The 7,367-nt window shown below is 45.8% G+C and overlaps 1 long non-coding RNA gene across 1 annotated transcript in view; it reads left to right on the top strand.

Annotated features, from left to right (window-relative positions):
* Window positions 1-1,966: 1,966 nt before the first annotated feature.
* Window positions 1,967-7,367, top strand: part of LOC123788913 (uncharacterized) — a 75,025-nt gene continuing 69,624 nt past the window's right edge. Inside the window, exon 1 of the long non-coding RNA XR_006778605.2 lies at window positions 1,967-2,036. This is a non-coding gene — a long non-coding RNA (uncharacterized LOC123788913). The remainder of the gene's footprint in view (window positions 2,037-7,367) is intronic.

The raw sequence follows: 7,367 nt of genomic DNA, 5'->3' as shown, positions 1-7,367 counted from the left end.
ATGAAAGGGCAGAAGCAGAACGGCTGTGGATGTGATGAAATAGAGGCAGGGGGAGCGCAACTTCCTGGAATAACCTCGGGGGAGGGGGAGGGAAAAGATGGGGCAAAGCTAGAAGTTGATGTAGAGTCAAGGGGAGGTTTGCACTTTCTCTCCTAAGGTGTCTGTCTGTATGTTGGAACATCAGCACATAGGCTGAGTTTTCCTGAAAGTCTTATTTTTGTCTTCCATTGTCCTTTTTTTTTTTTTTTAAGTGGGCTCCATGCCCACTGTGGAGCCCAACATGGGGCTTGAACTCGTGACCCTGAGATTGACACCGGAGTTGGTGGCTTAACCAACTGAACCACTGAGGCGCCCCTTCCACTGTCCCTTTAAATCTCTTTCAGGCACTGGTCATTTCCCTGGTTCCTCTTACATAGAAGAAGTTTCTGAATCATGTTAATTTAGAATGTCTGCTCCAAGCTAGTAGCCAACTGCTAATGAGGGAGTCAGGGCCAGAGCCAGGAGGACAAGAGGTGATGGCTTTGCCCTCTCTGGGTCAGCAGGTGTATCGTAGACACTGGGCATTTCCATGGGTTCCTTGAAATCTCACCTGGTGGGGCCTTCCAGTGGCAATGATTTTGCTGGCTTTGTCCACCTGGTTCACCCTCAAACCCCACCTACCCACCCCACTACTGCTCTGCCTCTTACTTCCAGGGCCCTCTTTTCCTGGCAGCCTTTTCCTGAGCTGGATTCTTCCGTTTGGTCTCCAGGAGTGAACTTACTCCTTAGATCTGGGCTTCTGCCTGTAGCCACAGGCTGGTCTGACTTTCTCGGGCATGAGCTAGGTCCCAGTGCCTCCAGCCCCCCAACTCCGGGGGACATACGTTAATTTCTCCAAGTGGCTTTAATAGAGCTCTCTCCCTGGGCTTGAGGAGAAGGCAGACATCCCTTCATCCTTCTCTCCTCGGGGGAGGACGCCCATAGCTTTCTCCTGGCTCTGCCCCACAATCCTTGCAATCCCCCCTCCTCTGACTTTCATCCTCCATGTGAGTGAGGGGATTTAAAAGTCAAAATACCGCTTCTTGGTTATCCCGCTTTGAGATTTCACATACGGTCTAGCGAAGCCTTTGCAATATAATCTTTATTCTAGCTCGGTGCTTCAGCCGCAACGTCTAATTTAACACGTCGTCATAGACAAATGGTGACGAGCCAGCGCTAAAACAGAGGGAGAAGCTGAAGATGCGGAGGGAGGCTGGTGGAGTTGGGGTCAGAAGCCTTGGTGGGCAAAGGGTCTAGGGGGAAAGGAGGGGACAGGAGGGACAGGAGAGGGCAGTTCTTAGATGAGAGGAGACAGGCAAGGAATTAATGGAGCTTCCGTTCAATGATTTCTAGCTTCTCCATGAAACAGGAGTCCAGAGTTTACTGAAGGACAGAGAAGAGGAAAAATCATGATTGAATTGGTCTGAATCATTTGTGTGATTCCCTCAGGACTTCTGAGGGAATTTCCAGTGTAGCTTAAAGTCATCATCCCTCCTGCCCTGGCTCCGGCTGCTGACAGGGCGGCTGAGCCCCTCTTGCCTATGGATAAGTGGAGGTTAATACTCCCCTGGCTGGCGCTGTTGGGAGAGGAGACATGAGAGGGTACATATACCAAAGAGAGTACGGATCACAGGATAAAGGAGCACCGGAAAAGCCCAAAGATAGCCAGCCTCTCTGGTTTAGAGAGGAAACTTTTTATCTTTGCAAATAGACTCAAAGTTCAGAATTGACTGTCCTGAGTCACAGAAGCCCCAACTATGCACTAGCCAGCACCCCGCTGAATCCTACAGAAAGAGCAAGATGATAGGAAACACCCGTCCTAATGCGGTCGGCAATTACTGACGGGTTTTGGGAACTGGTGGGAGGGAAGAATGAAGTTCTTTGGGCTTATTCAGACTCAGAATCCACAGGCTCAAATCCCCTGATAAAACTCTCTCGATTTTGTTTCAGAGGACTGTGTTGATGTCCAGGCTCGGCAATGAAACTTTCTGATGTCTCACCTTTCTCTCTGCTGAACGGTAAGGATGATCGGCACTTTAAGTCGGTATCATGTGTGATATGCAGAGCCACAGCTCCTTTCACTGTAGGAGGTACAATGATAAGAACCGAAACTAATATTTTGGTGGCAATTCAAGGGCGGGGAAGAGAGAAAAGAAATAGAAAATGAAGCGTAAGAAATTCTCTCAAAGCTCAGTGGCTACTGGTGGTCAAGGGGAATTATTGAGAAATTGACGAGCTGCACTTGTAAGCAGGCGCTCCTGCTTGGCATTTCCTAAAAACAAAACAAAACACCCAGGGACAAACTACTATGTCTACATGACAAGTTGGTCTTATTAATACTGGTTCTTAAAATGGTGCCTCAACTAAGGATGGTCACTTGAAATTGTCCCCAGTGCTTTTCACGAGGCTATGTTGGACTAGAGGGCCCCTGGGAAGCCATCTGGAATGTGTGGAAAACAAAAATTAATTTCTATTAAGAGAAACTTTGCTGTTTCTTTCGACCTCCCTGTCCTTAACTTGTCGCGTTGGAGACACAGGTGGGATGTGTCCTTGGCATATGGTGGCCCCGAATGTGTGTATGTGGTCTGCACACAATTTTCTCTTAACGGGATCAAAATCTTCAGTCTGAACAAAGTGAAATGTGTCCTCGGGATTTTTCAAAGCGTCACCACCCACAAGGGCAACACCTGACAGGTAGTGGAAATAAGGCAAGGACACAGATTTTCTCAGTAAGGCTCTAAGCTTTTGATTGCAATCCAGTGAAAATCTCCAGCGCTAATCGTTGCCTGGATTTTTCCAGCCGCGAAGCTTCTGACGTCTGCTGGCTTGAGAGTGAGGTACCCCATTTTAATGTGGCAAAACCTCTTAAATACTCACAAAGGCAACTGTTTATCTCAATCTTCACTTAAAACACCTGCTTACTGATACTTGATTATGTGTTTTGAGGCTTGTGATTGAGCGTCTAACACCTGGCTGATTAGGCTGATGTTTGATCATGTTTTGAAAGACAATTTTACTATTTAGCGTGCACGTCCGTACTGCAAAGCGTTACGTGGATTGGTTGTCCTAAAGCTCTTATTGTTGTTTTTAAAAAAATAACCATTACAGAATAATAGCTTGTTTTCATTGAAAGGGAAATGAACTTGACAGTTCTTCCTCGGTGATGCAGCATTGTTCGTTAAGACCGTGGGCTTCCAAGTGTGCTACAAGGAGAACCTATCTCGCACTCCTACCCTAGGCCCCCTGAATCAGAGTCTCCAGGGGTGGGGTCTGTGGATTGACATTTTGAACTAAGAAATACTACTTTGAGAGAAGGCCACTTTCCACTGGATCCTGAAGAACAATGGGTAGCTTTTCTAGGTAGAAACTTCCGGTTCCTGTCTGCGAAGGAGTCTGAATGGAGAGTCCAGAGGTTTCGGGTATTCTGTGGGAGAGCATGGAACATGAGTGAGTGCTCACATCGCGCCTGCTGGGCCGTGAGACCCTGTGCGTGGGGCTGAGAGGTCAGGGAGGTGCGCAGCCAAGGCCACGGTGGGGGCCTGCTTTCCCCCTCAAATGAGACAAGTGAGACCCTGGAAGGTGACTAAAGGTCATCCTGGACCAAAGGTCATGAAAGATTTGAAGCTATGGGTGCCTGGGTGGCTCAGTCTGTTAAGCGTCTGCCTTCAGCTCAGGTCACCATCAGGGTCCTGGGATTGGGCTGCAATGAGCTCCCTGCTCAGCGGAGAGTCTGCTTCTCTCTCTCCTGCTGCCCCTCCCTCTGCTCTCTCTCCCTCGTGCTCTCTCTCTCTCAAATAAAATCTTAAAAAAAAATTTAAAACTAGAACCTATGTTTTCCCAGGTCACCAAAGTGAGAACTCTTGGAGAGGCCAGTTCCCTCCAGGCCTCCTCTCCAGCCTCCCTACTGCACAGGGCCCGGGAAGCTGACCTGCTTGGGCTGCAGCCAATGGCTCCCTGCCCCCTAGCTGGACTCGGTCACTGGGAAGCACTGGTGGGAGACAGGGAGAAGGAGCCTGTTGGGGTGGACACCATGGTCGCCTCACCAGAGGGACCACAGAGGTGCAGGAGGGGAGCAGAGTGACCAATCACCCTAGTTTCCCAGGTGCTGCAGGTTTCCCAGGACATGGGACTTCCTGGGCTAGGACCGGGAGGGACCCCTTTAGAATGTGACCTTAAAAACTCAAGGGAGCTCAGGACAGTGGTTAAGACCCCCTGAAGTGTAGCTGCTATCGCTGTTTTAAAAATAGCCACACATTTTATTATTTATTTGATTAGCAAAATGAGAGGGTGGGGGATGGGTGAAATAGGTGAAGGGGATTAAGAGTACCCTTATCACGATGAGCCCCAAGTGGTATATAGAACTATTGAATCACTGTTGTACACCTGCAACTAATGCTATGTTAATTATATTGGAAGTAAAATTAAAAAAAATAATTTTAAAAAATGACATCATTCATGATATAAAATTAAAAGATATTGTAGAGTAAGTCTTTCCCTACTCTTGACCTCTCAGTTCTCTTCTTCAGAGGCAAACTGTGCCCAGTTTCTTTGTGTATCCTTCCAAAGATATTTTAGGCTCATTTAAATATATAAACACATTATTTAAAACATCCAAATGGTAGCATCCAGTGCTCCTCCCTTTTTTTTTTTCAGTTAATAGCATATTTCAGATCGTTCAACAGGTAATAAGCTGCCGTATTCTTTTTAGTGGTTGTATAGTATTCCCGTACCTGGCTTTGTTGTCATTTATCCATTTAGCAAGCCACCTGCTAAGAGACTTTGAGTTTGTTTCCAATTCAGGGTCATTGTTCATTCAACCAGTGTTGCAATGCACATCCTCGAGCATCCGGGTCAAAGAGAATGTGCACTTAAAACCCTGCGAGTCACCATCAAACAGGCTTCTGTAGAGGCTGTACGGGATTTATGCTTCTATCAGCAGGACAGAAAAGTGCCAGGGTCCCCCCAGCACCGCCAAAAGCACACCCTCCATTTCAGCTATGGTCAAGGCTTGGTTAAGCAAATCCTAATTTTTGTTGGTAAAGCAGATCCTCTCCCCTTTTACTTCCTAACTGGTCCCTTCCCGGGGATCTCGGGGATCTCGGCAAAACTCTCCTCTAGCCAGAGCCATTTCCTGCCGCCTTTGCTGCTTTTGCTGGGTCAGCTCGTTAGCTTTAATTGTCTTCAAAATCATCTCCAGCTGTGGCATTCTTCTGGACCTGCAGAGTTACGGGAAACGCTGTCAAAACCAAGGGTGTGTCTGCAGGGATAGAGCAAGGTCTGTGCAGCCAGTCGCCAAAACTGGCAACTGGAGAATAAATCAGCTTTTTTTCTTTTTGGTCTGAAAATAGGTTAAATCCACAAAGGCATTGAGGAGCTGGAGGCTTCATGCCAGGGCAGTCATACCAGATTTCAGACTCCACCCTTTGAACATCCAGAATTTCTTCCAAATGCGAAGGACATCTCTGTGGGCAGTTCGATTTCCTGATCCCCATATTCCCCTTCCCTACCTCCCATCTCTAAATATTTTGTATATGTGAAATAGACGTAGAAATAGATCTCTCCAGGTCTCCCCTCCAGCGAGGGGTGTATTGGAGTCGGCTTGGACCAGCCTTTGAAAGCCGGTTAGGTTTTTAGGAATTTAGTGAGCTGGTTGTTAAATACAGCCATTATTGAGAATTGCATAAATTTAAAAATCATATCTTTACTAAAAGCAAAGGTAATAAATATTCAAAACACATCACTGCCTAATTATTATAGTACTTTTTTTTATGCCTTTGAGCTGTTTACATCAGTCATATCTATATCGTGGAAATACTACGTAATGCGAGCTCCTGGCCATCTCTTCTCAACTCAGTGGTTCGAGACAGTGCATTGGTTGCTTGACATTGGCCATGATGGAAGTATTTACACCAAGGAAATTGGCAAATGCTATAAATCTCTGCTTGATTTATTATATTTTAGACTTAAAGTAAAGGAGAAAATATTAACAATGCAGGTTAGACTTAAAAATCTGTCATGACCAGAGCTGGAGAGAAGAGAGAAATTAGTTCAATGAACATAATTTGTACAAAAGTGAGTATTGGTGGATCTCATCTTATTTAATAACAATACATTTATTGGGAGGAGAGTTAGCAGAGTGATGTGCAACTCTATTTGTCAAATCATGGTGGAATTAGGACCATAGTTTGACCACGAATACAAGGGTTCAGCAAAAATGAGCTGTGGAGACTGCAGTAAGGACTATTATTTTATTATGATCTATACATCGTATATTGTAAATGCGTGTTGTATCAGCAAAATCTACTGTATCCTTATACATGCATTCGCCCATTTGTCCTTTTTTTTTTTTTTTTCCCTTTTGGAGAGGTTGTTGTTAAGTATTTACCTGTACACACCATCTCCAGCTTCAGAATTCTGTGATTATACTAGATTTTATGTTGTTATCTCGAAAGAAATCATGCCATTTTCCTCGGTCCACCTTCGTACGGAGGGGCTAAGAGATGGTGGAGACGCCATTTGCCTCCTTTCTTGAGGAGCAGAGCTGGGGCCTGGGGAGTCTGTACGTACCTGGATTTCACTGGGTCACCGATGACTAAGTCGAGCAGGCCTAGCGCTGAGGAGGCGGCTGGCTCGGAGCCAGGTCTTTTCTGCTGAACCTTCTTTCCGTGCAATGGCCAGAAGATTTTGGCATTTTCCTAACTCAGGAATTGGCAACCCTCCTGAATTCACAAGCCAAGTCCTCATTTATTCACTCTAAGGTAGCCAGTGCCAGGAATACATTCTAACTTCTAGAAGTTCTCTTAATCCGGGTTCTGGCCAAAGTCACTACAGAGAAGAATTCTTTTATTAAGATAAAACCCACTGAAATGTAAGATCAAAAATATGAAATTTCTTTAAACTTTTGACATGAACTAAATATTTGTGATTTTGTTCCTCATCTGAGGGAGGTTTTCATCTTGCCCCATGTGGCTTGAGCAGTGGGGCACATTCCTTGCACCAGTGCCCTCGGGTCATCGTTTCAGGGCCCCTGAGAAGCTGTGGGTTGCTGGGGGGTGTTTCTGAACGTGGGTCAGGGATTGGTGGGTGTTGGCCTGTGATATGTCTTTGACTTGGTGTATCACCCAGAGTTCATCAAGGCAAACAAGAGATAGTACTTCTGCTTACATGATATTAAGAGATTTATTGACCAGTGTTGACATAGGCCAAAGAACCTTTAGAGAAAGTTCTAGAACTAAGTTTGGAAGCAAGCATGAGCAAGAGATGAGGCATCAACAAGGACCACAACCCTAATCACATTGCAAACTACAACTGGGGAGAAGTTGCTATGAAGAAGCATCACCCAAGATCCT

The sequence above is a fragment of the Ursus americanus genome, chromosome 3 (genome assembly GCF_024610735.1).
Source record: "Ursus americanus isolate L20-20 chromosome 3, mUrsAme1.1.p, whole genome shotgun sequence".
NCBI lineage: Eukaryota > Metazoa > Chordata > Mammalia > Carnivora > Ursidae > Ursus > Ursus americanus.
The sequence above is the reverse complement of the archived record's forward strand: the minus strand, read 5'-3'. Positions and strand labels throughout refer to the sequence as shown.